The 17,483-nt window shown below is 50.6% G+C and overlaps 1 protein-coding gene across 4 annotated transcripts in view; it reads right to left on the bottom strand.

The window, feature by feature from the left end:
• npas3 (neuronal PAS domain protein 3) overlaps nt 1–17,483 on the bottom strand; it is a 1,941,601-nt gene that overhangs the window by 1,759,005 nt on the left and 165,113 nt on the right. The window lies entirely within an intron of this gene.

Genomic DNA, 17,483 nt, shown 5'->3' with positions numbered 1-17,483 from the left:
AAACATATGGATGATAATGGCATAGTGTAGGTTAGATGGCTTTTGTTTCGGTGCAACATCGTGGGCCGAAGGGCCTGTACTGCGCTGTATTGTTCTATGTTCTATGTTCTATATCCGAACCTCCACGTTCTCCCACCTGCTGCTCCTCTCTTTCTTGGCCCACCTGAGCACACACTCCCGATCAGCAAACCGATGAAACCGCACCAGCACCGCCCGCGGTGGCTCGTTAGCCTTGGGCCTCCTCGCCAGCACTCTATGGGCCCCTTCCAGCTCCAGGGGCCCCTGGAAGAACCCCGCTCCCATCAGCAAGTTTAGATGGTGACCACATAGTCCGCCCCCATGTCCGACCCTTCCAGCCCCTCCGGGAGGCCCAGAATCCGCAAATTCCTCCGCCTCAACCGCCTCTCCATCTCCTCGAACCGTTCCTGCCATTTCTTGTTGAGCGCCTCGTGCGCCTCCACCTTTACCGCAAGGCCTAAGATCTCGTCCTCGTTGTCGGAGACCTTTTGTCGGACCTCGCGGATCGCCACCCCCTGGGCCGTCTGGGTCTCCAGCAGCTCGTCTATAGAAGCCTTCATCGGCTCCAGCAGGTCCGCTTTAATCTCCCTGAAGCAGGGCTGGATAACCTCCTGCTGCTCCTGCGCCCACTGCATCCACGCTGTCTGTTCCCCGCCCGCCGCCATTTTGGTCTTCTTCCCTCGCACCTTTTTGGGTTCACCACCACTTTTTTTAGTCGCCCCGCTCCTGGTCCAAGCCATACACTGTCGGGGAACTAGTGCAATCTCCTTCCCACACCGGGAAACGTTGAAAAAGTTCCGTTGGGGGCCCTGAAAAGAGTCCAAAAGTCCGTTTTTAGCGGGAGCTGCCGAATGTGCGACTTAGCTCCGCATAGCCGCAACCGGAAGTCGTTTGTGCACAATCAAGACACAAAGTTGAAAGGCAGGGCAAACAACTTCAGAGCTCAACTGGTTGACCAAAGAAGTAAAGACTGATTCAGACAAAAGAAGTGTACACGTGGCAGTTGTCAGGAAGCCAGTACCACTGAGAACCAGGCTGAATATAGACGGTTCAGAAAGTGAAAAAGAATACAAGGGAAGGAGAGGGGTAGTATGAAAAGAGACCCGCAGCTAATATAAAAGGAAATCCAAAAGTCTTTACGCACAAATGAATAGTAAAACTGTGTTAAAAGAGGTGGTGGAGCTGATGAGGGGCCAGGGTTAAGAATTAAAAATATACGTTGCATCTGCCTTTAACAAAGAACAAGATGTTGTGCAGGTCATGTTGAAAGATATGGTAATTCTGGCACGAAAGATTTAAAATTGATAAGGAGTTATTTAATAGGCTGTCTGTAATTAAAAGTTAATCAAGCACCACGATCATCTGGGATGCATCCAAGGTGTGGTAGTGGCCCCTTTAAGGGGGTGGGCCTAGCAGACCTTGTGACCAGTTCAGAGACAATCACAGGGGAGCGCACAAATCCCAGTCAATAGCGAGTTTGGGCAGAGCTCTGGGAACAAGGTCCCGGGCAATGTGGACCTCAGAGCCGAAGTGACAAGACCCATCTGATTGTGTTCTGTGCCTGTATAATAAGGATCTGTGCTCTGAAAGCAAGTGATTCGAAACAAACCTTTTGGACTTTAACCTGGTGTTGTAAGACTTCTTACTGTGCCCACCCCAGTCCAACGCCGGCACCTCCCCATCATGTATAATTACCAGCCTTTGCCTTTTGTTAATAAACCCCCTTTTTACTCCAAGAATCTTCCAAATTGTTTCTCAAGCCGCCACATAGGTACATGAGGGTGGAAATTATGGAGGCACTGGCCATAATTTACCAATCTTCCTTAGACTCAGGGGTGGTGCCAAACGTCTGGAGAATTGGAATTGTTACACCCTTGTTCAAAAAAAGAATGTAAAGGTAAACCCAACAGCTAGGCCAATCAGATTAACCTCGATGGTAGGGAAGTTTCGAGAAATTATCATTTGGGTCAAAAGCGACTGGGGACTTTTCACAGTAACTTCATTGAAGCCTACTTGTGACAATAAGCGATTATTTATTATTATTAATTAATAGTCACTTGGGCAAATGCAGGTTAATTAAGGAAATCCAGCACCGACTTGTTAATAGCAAATCATGTTCAAATAATTTGGAAGTGTTTTGATGAGGTAATGGAGGTTGACGAGGGTAATGCTATTGGTCTGGTGTGCATGGACTTTCAGAAGGCATTTGAAATAGTGTCTCATAATAGACCTATTGGAAATTTTATAGCTCATGGAATAAAATGGACAGTAGTAACATGGATATGGAATTAGCTGAACGAGATAGTAGTGGTGACCGATTGTTTTTCAGACTGGAGAAAGATTTGTCGTGGAGTTCCCCAGGGGTTGGTGTTGGGACATTTGGTCTTGCTGATATTTATTAATGACTTACACCTCGATATACCGGACTCAATTTTTAAATTGTGGATGATAAAAAACGTATGACCTTCAACTTGACAAAGTTGGTGGAATGGGCAGATAAGTGGCAGATGAAAGTTAATGTAGAAAAATGTGAAGTGATTCATTCCGGTAGGAAGAATGCGGAGACAAAATGTAAACGAAAGGATACAATTCTAAAGAGGATACAGGAGCAGAGGGACCTGTGTTAAACCTGCAGAAATCACGAAAGGTGGCAGGACAGGTTGAAATAATGGTTCATGAAGCATACAACATTCTAAGCTATAGTATAATAGGGGCACAGGGTATAAAAGCAGGGAAGTTATAGAAGTTAAACTTCTATTATGACACTGGTTCAGCATTAACTCGAATATTGCGCCCAGTTCTGGGCACCACACTGTAAGAAAGACATGAAGGCATTAGAAAGAGTGCAGACAAGATTCAAGAAAATGGATTCCGAGATTAGGAACTTCAATTAAGTAAACAGAATGGAGTAGTTCTCCTAGGAGAAGAGAAGGTTGAAAGGAGGTATGATGGAGGTATTCAAAATCATTGGTCTGGGCAGAGTAGATGAGGTGGAAGGGCACAGTTTTAAGGTATTTAGCAATAGAAGCAATGGTGACATGAGAAAAATCTTTTACACACTGAATGGTTAGCATTGGCTGAGAGCACAGTGGAGGCAAGTTGAATTGAGATGTTCAAGAGGGAACTGGGTTACTTTCTGAAAAAGAAGAATGTGCATGGAAGGCGGGGAGTGACAATTGCTCCTACGGAGTACCAGCCCAGACATGACAGGCCAAATAGTCTCCTTTTGTGCTATATGATCCTGTAAACTTTTTCTAGTTCTGACGAAAGGTCATCAACTTAAAGCATTAGCTTTTTCTCTCTCCACAGGTGCTGCCAGAATGTACTGCATTGCTCCAGCATTTTCTGTTTTATTTCAAACAAAAACCTATTGCAAACTAGGAAAGGGGTGAATGGTGAACATTTTTGTTTACTTTGATCCAGAATTTCCTGCAAATTTGGCAATTGTCACAAGTTGGATTATTTTGAGCTCTGATCCTCCAGTGGCGAATTTGTGCCAAATCTGATGAAAAACTCATCAACTGCAAGGATAGTGATAAATGAGAAGCAGCACGCCAATGGTCATTGTATTGATTCCATAACAACTAAAGAGATGCAGCAATCACTAGCTATGTCAAGTTACCATGCTATATTGCATGAATTATCTGGGTATTTATCCAAAGTTAAATGGGAAAGCATTTTGAATTACAGGCCTGAATTGTTTTTTTTAACTCCGTCACAAATTAAGTTTATTTCAAGAGTAGATGTGTGTCAGGGGATTGGACACTGGTCGATATAGTACACCATTTTCAAAAAGAGAGACAGAGCTATGCTTGGTGATTTATAGGCCAGTTAAGTTTCCCATTTCTGGTAGCAAAAATTTGGGAAGTTACAGTTAAAGATGAGAATACTAAATACCTGGATGAAGTGAAAATAATTGAAACAACCAACATGGACTGTGGAAAGTAACATCATGCTTGACAAAGATATTGAGTTCTTGAGCAGGTGATATATAGGGTGGAAATGTTGCACAGAAAGCCTTCAAGTAGGCACCACAAAGGAGTCTATTAAAAAAGATTACACGGCATGGATTGGAGGAAGAATAGCAAATGATGTGAAAAACTGTTTTCTCCCTTCTTAACGGAGAAAAGGGAGATAAGGGCAGTTTCTCAGAGTGGATAGATATGGATGGCTGTATCTGAGAGACTGCTTCCCTTCACCGAGTATATCAATAATTTGGATGGACGACTTCCGGTGGCGGCAATGAGCGAGTGAGCCGCACATTCGGGGGCTCTCACTCCGGCGGGATTTGAGGACCTGGTTCCCCAGTTTGCGGGGCTGTGGAGCGCTGAAAGGATGGCCACGGGGGGCTAAGGAGCGAGCAGAGCTGCATGGAACTGCGGGAGAGCAGAAAGCAGCGCAAACGGCAGAGGAAGGGACAAAGGCAAGGTGCAGGGGAAGCTGACCCAGGAGCAAAGATGGCGGACCTGCGGACCTCGGACCCGGCAATCCAGCAGGCGCTGGAAAACATGCTGCAGGTGATAAAGAGCAGTTTTGAGTCGTTGAAGCGGGATAACTTGGACCCACTTCAGAAGGCAGTGGATCAGCTGAACCAGAGACTGGATGCCCAGGACGAAAAAGTTAAGGAGCTGGGGGAGGCGGTGGAGGAGCAGGCAGACACGCAGACGATTGCTGCACTAGAAGTCGACGGGTTGAAGGAGAGACAGAGAAGACTGCTGGACAGATAGAGGAGCTGGAAAATAGAGCCCGTAGACAAAATCTGAGGATCATCGGCCTCCCGGAGCGGGCGGAGGGAGCTGATGCCACACAGTGTTCATGGCAGACCTGTTGATGCAGCTGATGGGGGCTGAAGCCTGTCCGCGACCACCGGAGCTGCAGGGGGCACACAGAGTACAGGCGAGACAGGTGCTTCCAGGCCCTCCCCCACCCCCCCCCCCCCTCCGATGGTGATTAGGTTCCACAGGTTTGTGGAGAAGGAGCGGGTGCTGCAGTGGGCAAAATGCGCTAAGAGCAGCACGTGGAATAACAGTGTCCTTCGCATTTACCAGGACCCAAGCCAGGAGGTGGCCAGGCAGCGAGCAGCCTTTAAACAAGTTAAGGAGCTGTTGTTCAAAAAGCACGTGAAGTTTGGTCTGCTCTTCCTGGCCCGTCTTTGGGTTATGCATCAGGGCCAACACCACTACTTCTCCGAGCTCGAAGAAGCGATGGACTTTGTGAGGGATCAGGGGCTGGTCTCGGAAAAAGGACCCACGGACTCAAGCCAGGGTCCAAGAATTATTGTTTGAAGGTGCCTGGACTGCTGGTCGTCTGTTTACTGCTTTAAAGGTGCCTTGTGCTGTATTTTTTGTGGGCAGTTTTTGCCTGTGGGGGGAGGGTATCCCCCCCCCCCCCCTTTCGAATGGGCTTTTTCCTTTTTTCTGTTGTTTTTTTTCTATCTATTTTTTTGTTGTTGTGGTGGTTACCTTTTGTTGGGCTCTCTGAGTGCGCTGGAGCCTGTATTGTAACAAAAGGGTGGCCTGTCAGCAATGGGGATTAAGGATGTTGGTTGGGAGCTTTTATTTCATTCATGTCTATGGTTTTTATGTTTGTTTTGGATGGAGGATGTACGGGTACTGGGTTATTGTGGTGTTATATATGTTTTTTTTTGGTGCTCAGAAAGGGACGTGGGTTAACGCTTTTCTGTGTACACAGCTGGAACTGTATTGTACCTGGAGCAGCCTCGCGTTGCTGTTTGATGTTTACATCTTGTTTGATCTTTCCCATCTTAGTGAGACTGCTCCAGTGGGTCAGAGTGGGGGATGGTGCGCTGGGGAGTGGGGAGATGAGGTCAGGGAAACAATGGAAGTGAGACAAGGGGGCGCCGGAGAGATGAGTCACCGGGCTAGCAGATTGGCTAGTCAAGGGAGTCAGGTGGGGGGGAAGAGAGAATACAGCCAGTGGATGGCAGGGGTGGGGTTATCGGGGGATGTTGCTTGGGGGGGGGGGGGGAAGGAGGAGGAGTTATTTTGCTGACATGGGGGGGGGGATCTGAAGTAGGTAATGGAAAGGAGGTCGGGGGTGGAGGCACCCAAGAGGTGAGCCAGGAATGGCACGGCGCATGTGCCGGGGGCGGGCCCAAGAAAGGTTATGGCTGACCCGGGGGTGGGGGGGGGGGGGGGGGTTGTGCCCCCCAACCAGACTGATCACCTGGAATGGCAGGGGACTAAATAGGGCACGTGTGTTCGCGCATTTGCGGGCTCTAAAGGCGGACATAATTATGTTGCAGGAGACACATCTGAAAGTGTCTGACCAGACTAGGCTAAGGAAGGGCTGAATGAGCCAGGTCTTCCACTTGGACTTGGATTCTAAGTCCAGGGGGTAGCAATTATGATCAATAAGCGGGTTCAATTTGAGGGGAGGGCGAAATCGCAGACGGCAGGGGCAGATTCCTTATGGTAAGGGGCAAGCTGGAGGGGAGAAGAGTGGTGCTGGTGAACATATATGCGCCGAACTGGGACGACGCTGACTTTATCAAAAGAGTGCTGGGGAAAATCCCAGACCTAGACTCACACAAGTTGATAATGGGGGGGGGGGGAGGAGGACTTTAATACGGCCCTTGACCCGGGGCTGGACCAGTCATGTCCCAGAACGGGCAGACTCCCAGCAATGGCAAGGGAGCTGCAAGGGTTCATAGAGCAAATGGGGGCTGTGGACCCATGGCGAGCCAGACTGCCGACGGGAAGGGGCTACTCGTTTTATTCGCATGGTCATAAAGTATATTCTAGGATTGATTTTTTTTATCGTGAGCAGGGACTGTGTAGGGGAGGTAAAGAATACGGAATACTCGGCAATCACTATCTCGGACCATGCCCCGCACTGGGTGGACCTGCAGGTCAGGGGGGCGAATTACCAATGCCCGCAATGGAGGTTAGATGTAGGACTGTTGTCGGAGGAGGGGATATGTGAGAGACTTCGGAAGTATATGCAAAATTACTTGCAGGTGAACGATACGGGGGGAGGTTTCAGCAGCGACCCTGTGGGAGGCGCTAAAGGCAGTAATGAGGGGGGAGCTGATCTCAATTCGGGTTCACAGGGTCAGAGCAGAAATGAACAGATTGGTTAGGGAAATTCACCGGATAAACGAGGAGCATGCGGGGTCCCCGGGGGAGGACCTACTCAGGGAGAGATGGAGATTGCAAGCGGAACTGGGGGTGCTATCCACGAGTAGGGCCGTGGAACAACTTAGGAAGGTGAGGGGAGTGGCGTATGAGCATGGGGAGAAAGCCAATAGATTGCTAGCGCAGCAACTCAGGAAGAGGGAGGCAGCCAAGAAAATAAGTGGAGTGGTTGATGGGGAGGGGAGCAGAGTGGAGGACCCGGCAGGACTGAATAAGGTATTTTTGGGACTTCTATAGTAAGCTGTACACTTCAGAACCCCCAGAAGAGCCGGTGGAGATGAAAAGGTTCCTGGATGGACTAACCTTTCCAAAAGTAGGCAGGGGACTAGTGGACGGGGTGGGTTTCCGGATTAGAGCGGAGGAGGTATTGGGGGGCCAAAAGGCCATGTGATCAGGGAGAGCTCCGGGACCGGATGGAGACCCAGTAGAGTTTTACAAGAAGTTCTCGGAGATAGTAGGACCGGTCCTGACAAGGGTTTTTAATGAGGCAAGGGACAGAGGGACCCTGCCACCGACGATGTCGCAAGCCACCATCTCGTTGATACTGAAGCGGGACAAGGACCCGGAATCCTGCGGGTCATACAGGCCAATCTCCCTGATCAATGTGGATGCCAAGCTCCTGGCCAAGGTCCTGGCGATTAGAATTGAGGACTGCGTACCGGAGGTGATTGGGGACGATCAGACAGGGTTTGTGAAAGGCAGGCAGCTGACAGCTAACTTGAGAAGATTGCTTAATGTGAGCATAATGCCCCCGAACGGGCAAGGAGGTGGAGGTAGTGGTGGCAATGGACGCTGAGAAGGCCTTCGACCGGTTGGAGTGGGGCTATTTGTGGGAGGTGTTTGGACGGTTTGGGTTCGGGGAGGGACTGGTTAATTGGGCCAGACTATTGTACCAGGTCCCAAAAGCTAGCTTTAGGTCGAACAGGATGTCAGATTATTTCAGACTACACCGCGGGACCAGACAGAGGTGCCCACTCTCCACGTTGCTGTTCACGCTGGCCAGAGCAGTTGACGATGCATTGAGAGCTGTGAAGGGGTGGAAGGGAATGACTGGGGGGAAGTTCGGCCGGTTTTCAGGGTACAAATTAAATATGGTCAAGAGTGAGATGTTTGGACTTCCGGTTGCGGCGATGCGGAGCTAAGCCGCACGTTTCGGCAGTTCCAGCGGCAACGGACTTTCGGGCTCACTAGGGGAGCCCAAACGGATCCCGTGTGGGAAGGTGCAGTAAGGTCCCCTCTTACGATATATGGCCGAGATCAGCGGTGGAGCGGCAAGAAAAGAGGCTCTGGAGCAGTGGCAAAATCGAGGGGGGAAAAGCAAGATGGCGGAGGTCGAGCAGCATGGGGGCCGGACCAGCAGGAGTTCCTTAAGCGCTGTGTGGAGGAGCTTAAAAGGGGGGTGCTGGCGCCAATGCTGTTGGCGATCGAGGGGCTGAAGGAGACCCAGAAGGCCCAGGCGGTGGAGCTTCGTGAGGTGAGGGATAAAACGAATGAGAACGAGGACGAGATCCTGGGCCTGGCGGTTAAAATGGAGGCGCACGAGGCGGAGCACAGGAGGTGGGCCGAGAGAATCGAGGCCCTGGAGAACAGATGGCAGGGGAACTAAGGTGCGGAGTGCGGGGAAAGTGAATGAGGCTTTTAAGGCCTTTTATGAGGAGCTGTATAGGTCCCAACCCCCAGGGGGAAAAGAGGGGATGCGGCGATTTCTGGTCCAATTGAGGTTCCCAAGGGTGGAGGAGCAGGAGGTGGTTGGTTTGGGGGCGCCAATTGGGGTGGAGGAGCTGGTTAAAGGACTGCGGAGCATGCAGGCAGGGAAGGCCCCGGGGCCGGATGGGTTCCCGGTGGAGTTTTATAGGAAGTATGTAGACCTGTTAGTCCCGTTGTTGGTAAGGACCTTCAATGAAGCAAGGGAGGAGGTGACGATCTCTTTGATCTTGAAGCGGGATAAGGACCCACTGCAATGCGGGTCGTAGAGACCGATCTCGCTCCTTAACAAAGAACAAAGAAATGTACAGCACAGGAACAGGCCCTTCGGCCCTCCAAGCCCGTGCCGACCATGCTGCCCGACTAAACTGCAATCTTCTACACTTCCTGGGTCCGTATCCCACTATTCCCATCCTATTCATGTATTTGTCAAGATGCCCCTTAAATGTCACTATCGTCCCTGCTTCCACCACCTCCTCCGGTAGCGAGTTCCAGGCACCCACTACCCTCTGCGTAAAAAACTTGCCTCGTACATCTACTCTAAACCTTGCCCCCCTCACCTTAAACCTATGCCCCCAAGTAATTGACCCCTCTACCCTGGGGAAAAGCCTCTGACTATCCACTCTGTCTATGCCCCTCATAATTTTGTAGACCTCTATCAGGTCTCCCCTCTACCTTCTTCGTTCCAGTGAGAACAAATCGAGTTTATTCAACTGCTCCTCATAGCTAATGCCCTCCATACCAGTCAACATTCTGGTAAATCTCTTCTGCACCCTCTCTAAAGCCTCCACATCCTTCTGGTAGTGTGGCGACCAGAATTGAACACTATACTCCAAGTGTGGCCTAACTAAGGTTCTATACAGCTGCAACATGACTTGCCAATTCTTATACTCAATGCCCCGGCCAATGAAGGCAAGCATGCCGTATGCCTTCTTGACTACCTTCTCCACCTGTGTTGCCCCTTTCAATGACCTGTGGACTTGGACTCCTAGATCTCTTTGACTTTCAATACTCTTGAGGGTTCTACCATTCACTGTATATTCCCTACCTGCATTAGACCTTCCAAAATGCATTACCTCACATTTGTCCGGATTAAACTCCATCTGCCATCTCTCCACCCAAGTCTCCAAACAATCTAAATCCTGCTGTATCCGCTGACGGTCCTCATCGCTATCCGCAATTCCACCAACCTTTATGTCGTCTGCAAACTTACTAATCAGACCAGTTACATTTTCCTCCAAATCATTTATATATACTACAAAGAGCAAAGGTCCCAGCACTGATCCCTGTGGAATACCACTGGTCACAGCCCTCCAATTAGAAAAGCATCCTTCCATTGCTACTCTCTGCCTTCTATGACCTAGCCAGTTCTGTATCCACCTTGCCAGCTCACCCCTGATCCCGTGTGACTTCACCTTTTGTACTAGTCTACCATGAGGGACCTTGTCAAAGGCCTTACTGAAGTCCATATAGACAACATCCACTGCCCTACCTGCATCAATCATCTTAGTGACCTCCTCGAAAAACTCTATCAAGTTAGTGAGACGCGACCTCCCCTTCACAAAACCATGCTGCCTCTCACTAATACGTCCATTTGCTTCCAAATGGGAGTAGATCCTGCCTCCAAGAATTATCTCCAGCAATTTCCCTACCACTGAAGTAAGGCTCACCGGCCTATAGTTCCCTGGATTATCCTTGCTACCTTTCTTAAACAGAGGAACAACATTGGCTATTCTCCAGTCCTCCGGGACATCCCCTGAAGACAGTGAGGATCCAAAGATTTCTGTCAAGGCCTCAGCAATTTCCTCTCCAGCCTCCTTCAGTATTCTGGGGTAGATCCCATCAGGCCCTGGGGACTTAGCTACCTTAATATTTTTTAAGACACCTAACACCTCGTCTTTTTGGATCTCAATGTGACCCAGGCTATCTACACACCCTTCTCCAGACTCAACATCTACCAATTTCTTCACTTTGGTGAATACTGATGCAAAGTATTCATTTCGTACCTCGCCCATTTCCTCTGGCTCCATACATAGATTCCCTTGCCTATCCTTCAGTGGGCCAACCCTTTCCCTGGCTACCCTCTTGCTTTTTATGTACGTGTAAAAAGCCTTGGGATTTTCCTTAACCCTATTTGCCAATGACTTTTCGTGACCCCTTCTAGCCCTCCTGACTCCTTGCTTAAGTTCCTTCCTACTTTCCTTATATTCCACGCAGGCTTTGTCTGTTCCCAGCCTTTTAGCCCTGACAAATGCCTCCTTTTTCTTTTTGACGAGGCCTACAATATCTCTCGTTATCCAAGGTTCCCGAAAATTGACGTATTTATCCTTCTTCCTCACAGGAACATGCCGGTCCTGAATTCCTTTCAATTGACACTTGAAAGCCTCCCACATGTCAGATGTTGATTTGCCCTCAAACATCCGCCCCTAATCTATGTTCTTCAGTTCCTGCCTAACATTGTTATAATTAGCCTTCCCCCAATTTAGCACATTCATCCTAGGACCACTCTTATCCTTGTCCACCAGTACTTTAAAACTTACTGAATTGTGGTCACTGTTACCGAAATGCTCCCCTACTGAAACATCTACCACCTGGCCGGGCTCATTCCCCAGTAACAGGTCCGGTACCGCCCCTTCCCTAGTTGGACTGTCTACATATTGTTTTAAGAAGCCCTCCTGGATGCTCCTTACAAACTCCGCCCCGTCTAAGCCCCTGGCAGTAAGTGAGTCCCAGTCAATATTGGGGAAGTTGAAGTCTCCCATCACCACAACCCTGTTGTTTTTACTCTTTTCCAAAATCTGTCTACCTATCTGCTCCTCTATCTCCCGCTGGCTGTTGGGAGGCCTGTAGTAAACCCCCAACATTGTGACTGCACCCTTCTTATCTCTACCCATATAGCCTCACTGCCCTCTGAGGTGTCCTCCCACAGTACAGCTGTGATATTCTCCCGAACAAGTAGCGCAACTCCGCCTCCCCTTTTACATCCCCCTCTATCCCGCCTGAAACATCTAAATCCTGGAACGTTTAGCTACCAATCCTGCCCTTCCCTCAACCAGGTCTCTGTAATGGCAACAACATCATAGTTCCAAGTACTAATCCAAGCTCTTAAGTTCATCTGCCTTAACCATAATACTTCTTGCTGTAAAACATATGCACTTCAGGCCACCAGTCCCTCTGTGTCCAGCAACTTCTCCCTGTCTGCTCTGCCTCAGAGCCCCACTGTCCCCATTCCCTAGTTCTCCCTCAATGCTCTCACCTTCTGACCTATTGCTCCCGTACCCACCCCCCTGCCATACTAGTTTAAACCCTCCCGTGTGACACTAGCAAACCTCGCGGCCAGGATATTTATGCCTCTCCGGTTTAGATGCAACCCGTCCTTCTTATATAGGTCACACCTGCCCCGGAAGAGCTCCCAGTGGTCCAGATAACGGAAACCCTCCCTCCTACACCAGCTGTTTAGCCACATGTTTAGCTGCTCTATCTTCCTATTTCTAGCCTCACTGGCACGTGGCACAGGGAGTAATCCTGAGATTACAACCCTAGAGGTCCTGTCTTTTAACTTTCTGCCTAGCTCCCTGGACTCCTGCTGCAGGACCTCATGCCCCTTCCTGCCTATGTCGTTAGTACCAATATGTACAACGACCTCTGCCTGTTTGCCCTCCCCCTTCAGGATGCCCTCTACCCGTTCGGAGATGTGGATGCTAAGTTGCTGGCAAATATGTTGGCCACGAGGATTGAGGACTGTGTCCCGGGGGTGATTCACGAGGACCAGACGGGATTCGTAAAGGGTAGACAGTTAAATACTAATGTGCGAAGGCTCCTAAATGTGATAATGATGCCATCGGTGGAGGGAGAAGCGGAGATAGTGACAGCCATGGATGCGGAGAAGGCCTTTGATCGGGTAGAGTGGGAGTATCTCTGAGAAGTGTTGAGGAGGTTTTGGTTCGGGGGAGGGTTTATCAGTTGGGTTAAGCTCCTGTATAAAGCCCCGGTGGGGAGTGTGGTCATGAACCGGCGAAGGTCGGAGTATTTCCGGTTGCATCGAGGGACGAGGCAGGGGTGCCCCCTGTCCCCTCTGCTGTTTGCATTAGCAATTAAACCTTTGGCCATGGCGTTAAGGGAGTCAGGGAAATGGAAGGGGGTGGTTCAAGGGGGAGCGGAACATCCAAGTGTCGCTGTACGCAGACGACCTGTTGCTGTACGTGGCGGATCCAGTGGAGGGGATGGTTGAGGTAATGCAGATCCTACGGGACTTGAGACTTTTCGGGCTATAAGCTCAATATGGGAAAGAGCGAGCTCTTTGTGATCCACCCGGGGGACCAGCGAAGAGGAATAGACGACCTACCGTTGAGGAGGGCGGAAGGGAGCTTTCGATACTTGGGGATTCAGGTAGCTAGGAGTTGGGGGGCACTGCACAAGCTTAATTTGATGCAGCTGGTGGAACAGATGGAGGAGGGCTTTAAAAGGTGGGAATGCTGCCACTATCGCTGGCGGGAAGGGTACAGTCGGTTAAAATGGTGGTCCTCCCGAGGTTTCTTTTTGTATTCCAATGCCTCCCAATTGTGATTACTAAGGCCTTCTTTAAGAGGGTAAGTAGGAGCATTATGGGATTTGTGTGGGCGAGTAAGACTCCGAGGGTAAGGAGGGGGTTCCTGGAGCGTAGCAGGGATAGAGGAGGGCTGGCGCTGCCAAATTTGGGTGGTTACTATTGGGCAGCCAACGTGGCAATGATCCGTAAATGGGTGATGGAGGGAGAGGGGGCAGCGTGGAAGAGGCTGGAGATGGCGTCCTGCAAAGGAACGAGCCTGGGGGCGCTGGTGACGGCACCGCTATCGCTCTCGCCGACAAGGTACACCACGAGCCCAGTGGTGGCGGCAACGCTAAAGATCTGGGGGCAGTGGAGACGGCACAGGGGTGCGACGGGAGCCTCGGTATGTTCCCCGATTAGAGACAACAGTCGGTTTGTCCCAGGAAAGATGGGCTGGGGGTTTCAGAGCTGGCATCGGGCAGGGATCAGAAGAATGGGGGACCTGTTCATTGAAGGGACGTTTGCGAGCTTAAGGGTGCTGGAGGAGAAATTTGGACTACCCCCGGGAAACGCTTTCAGATACATGCAAGTGAGGGCGTTTGTGAGGCGACAGGTGAGGGAATTTCCGCTACTCCCAGCACAGGGGATTCAAGAGAGGGTGATTTTGGGCGTATGCGTCGGGAGGGCAAGGTGTCGGCGATGTACCAGGAGATGAAAGAAGAGTGGGAGGCTCTGGTAGAGGAGCTGAAGGGTAAATGGGAAGAGGAGTTGGGGGAGGAGATTGAGGAGGGGCTGTGGGCTGATGCCCTAAGTAGGGTTAATTCCTCTTCCTCGTGTGCCAGGCTTAGCCTGATACAATTTAAGGTGGTTCATCGAGAGCATATGACGGGGGCGAGACTGAGTAGGTTCTTTGGGGTAGAGGACAGATGCGGGAGGTGCTCGGGAGGTCCGGCGAACCATGTCCATATGTTTTGATCATGCCCGGCACTGGAGGGGAGTTGCGGGAATAATATCTAAGGTGGTGAAAGTCCGGGTCAAGCCAAGCTGGGGGTTAGCACTATTTGGAGTAGTGGACGAGCCGGGAGTGCAGGAGGCGAAAGAGGCAGGCATATTGGCCTTTGCGTCCCTAGTAGCCCGGCGAAGGATCTTGCTAATGTGGAAGGAGGCGAAGCCCCCCAGCTTGGAGGCCTGGATAAACAATATGGCTGGGTTTATCAAGTTGGAGAGGATAAAGTTTGCCTTGAAAGGGTCTGTGCAGGGGTTCTACAGGCAGTGGCAACCGTTCCTAGACCATCTCGTGGAGCATTAGATGAGGGTCGGACAGCAGCAGCAGCAACCCAGGGGGAGATGGGGGGGGGGGGTTCTCTGAGGGGCATTTGAGCAAGAAAATACATGAATAATCCGGAAACTGACATGTACGGGAACAATCCTATGTACAAAGTTATGTATCGTATTGACTGGCCATGTTCATGTCTTGCCACACAAGCTTTATTTCTTTTCTTTGTTACGGGCGGGGGGGGAGGGGATGTTTATATGGTTGAAAATATTGTTTAAAAATTCTTAATAAAAACATATTTTTTAAAAATAAGAGTGAGATGTTTGTGGTGCAGGCAAGGGGCCAGGGGAATAGACTGAAGGAGCTGCCATTTAGGCTGGTGGAGGAAAGTTTCCGGTACTTGGGGATACAGGTGGCATGAGACTGGGGCAGGTTGCACAAGTTAAATTTGACTAGGGTGGTGGAACAAATGAAGAGGGAGTTTCGGAGATGGGATGCACTCCCGCTGTCACTGGCAGGGAGGGTGCAGACTGTAAAGGTGACAATCCTCCCTAGATTTCTGTTCATCTTCCAGTGCCTCCCGATCTTTATCCCACGGTCCTTCTTCAAAAGGACTGGCAAAATCATCATGAGCTTTGTCTGGGCGGGAAAATCCCCGCGGGTGAAGAAGGCGATGCTTGAAAGGAGCCGCAGCGAGGGGGGGGACTGGCATTGCCGAGTCTGATCAACTACTACTGGGCGGCTAACATAGCCATGATAAGGAAGTGGATGGTGGGTACGGGGTCTATCTGGGAGCGAGTGGAGGCGGCTTCGTGCAGGGGCACCAGTTTGGCAGCCCTGGTCACGGCTCCCCTACCGCTGTCGCCGGCCAGGTACTCCACCAGCCCGGTAGCGGGGGCGACCCTGCAGATATGGGGCCAGTGGAGGAGACATGTGGGGGGGGTGTCTGTCTGGGCTCCAATCCAATATGTGATAACCATCAATTCGCCCCCGGGAACATGGATGGAGGGTTTCGAACATGGCGGCGGGCGGGGGTGGGAAGGGTGGGCGATATGTTCCTGGAGGGGAGTTTTGCGAGTTTGAGGGGCTTGGAGGAGAAATTTGGGCTGGTAAGGGGAAATGACTTTAGGTACTTACAGATGCGGGACTTTGTACGCAAACAGGTCCCATCCTTCCCACGCCTCCCGCCAATAGGGATCCAGGACAGAATAGTCTCTAGAGGAGAAGGAGGAGAGGGTAGAGTCTCGGATATCTACAAGGTGCTCATGAAGGGGGAAGAGTCCCAGACGGAGGAACTGAAACTCAAATGGGAGGAGGAGCTTGGCGGGGAGATGTAGGACGGGCTGTGGGCGGAAGCCCCGGGCAGGGTAAGCTCAACCGCAACATGCGCCAGGCTCGGCCTGATTCAATTTAAGGTCGTTCACCGGGCCCACATGACAGTAGCTCAGATGAGCAAATTCTTTGGGGTAGAGGACAAGTGCGTTAGATGCACGGGAGGACCAGTGAACCATGTTCACATGTTTTGGGCATGTCCTGAGCTTAGGGGGTACTGGAAGGGATTTGCGGGGGTCATGTCCCAGGTGCTGAAAACAAGGGTGGTGATGAGTCCAGGGGTGGCAATTTTCGGGGTTTCGGAAGACCCGGGAGTCCAGGGGGAGAAAGAGGCAGATGTTCTGGCCTTTGCTTCCCTAATAGCCCGGTGGCGAATACTGCTGGCATGGAGGGACTCCCAAAGACCGAACTATGGCTTTCGGACATGTCAAGTTTTCTGGGTATAGAAAAGATTAAGTTCGCCTTGAGGGGATCTGTACTGGGGTTCGCCCGAAGGTGGCAACCATTCATCGACTTCTTCGCGGGAGAGTGAATGTCAGCGGGGGGGCGGGAGGGGGGATTATAGTAGAGTAGGAGGGATAAATAGGCGGGTAGTTTCTCGGGGAGAGGAGTGGACATGTGCAGTATGGTTTGATTGAAGTATTGGTTTTATATTGATGTTTGCACATTTCTGTTATCTGTAATGGTTTACAATGCCAAAAAATACCTCAATAAAATTGTTTGTTAAAAAAATTAATTTGGATGGACGACTGGAGAAAATCAATTATACTAAAACGGGCAGACTAGATAATAATGTTTAGAACCAAATCAAGCAGCATAATTTAACATCGCTCTGTACAACTTCAAAGTGTTGGTAGGAATCACATAGCCAGTTGAAAGGGCGGAGCCTAAACACACCACGGTGGATTCTGAGATTGGTGCACCCTTTTTAAAGGGCACCCTGATCTCAAAGTTAAATGTAACTCCTCCCCCCCCTCCCAGAATGGACATCGGGCCTCCCCACGGAGATAAGAGACCCCCGCACCTCCACCCCCAGGCAGACAACACCCTCCCAATCCCCACACCCAAGAAGTGGAAACCCTCTGCCCCTCTCAACAACAGAGGAGGGTAATTCCCTCCCCACGCCAGAGCCCCCCATATGTGCCCCTTGGCAGTGGCCCCGGTATGTTCCCCAATGGGTCGATGCCTATCCTGAACCCCTGGGATCCATAGGCACCGCCGCACAACCGTGTGATCATCACAATGGGTTTTAGTTCTTGAAAATCAGCAGTGATTTTCACCACCGCGGCCGCCGGGAAGGGTCGGGAGGGATGCGCAATGACCGACTCCACTGCATCAAGCCCTTTAATATGTCAAAACATAATAATGTATAGAAATTAGGTTCACGCACCAGTAGGGGCAGGGAAGATCTCAAACCAAGATCTCACCGGTGCAAATCCCATTTTTGGCCGCTCGGGAGATTTAGTGG

Source organism: Scyliorhinus torazame, chromosome 2, assembly GCF_047496885.1.
Source record: "Scyliorhinus torazame isolate Kashiwa2021f chromosome 2, sScyTor2.1, whole genome shotgun sequence".
In the NCBI taxonomy this organism is placed as follows: Eukaryota; Metazoa; Chordata; class Chondrichthyes; order Carcharhiniformes; family Scyliorhinidae; genus Scyliorhinus; species Scyliorhinus torazame.
Note: the sequence above shows the minus strand (reverse complement) of the source record. Positions and strands in the feature narration are given on the sequence as shown.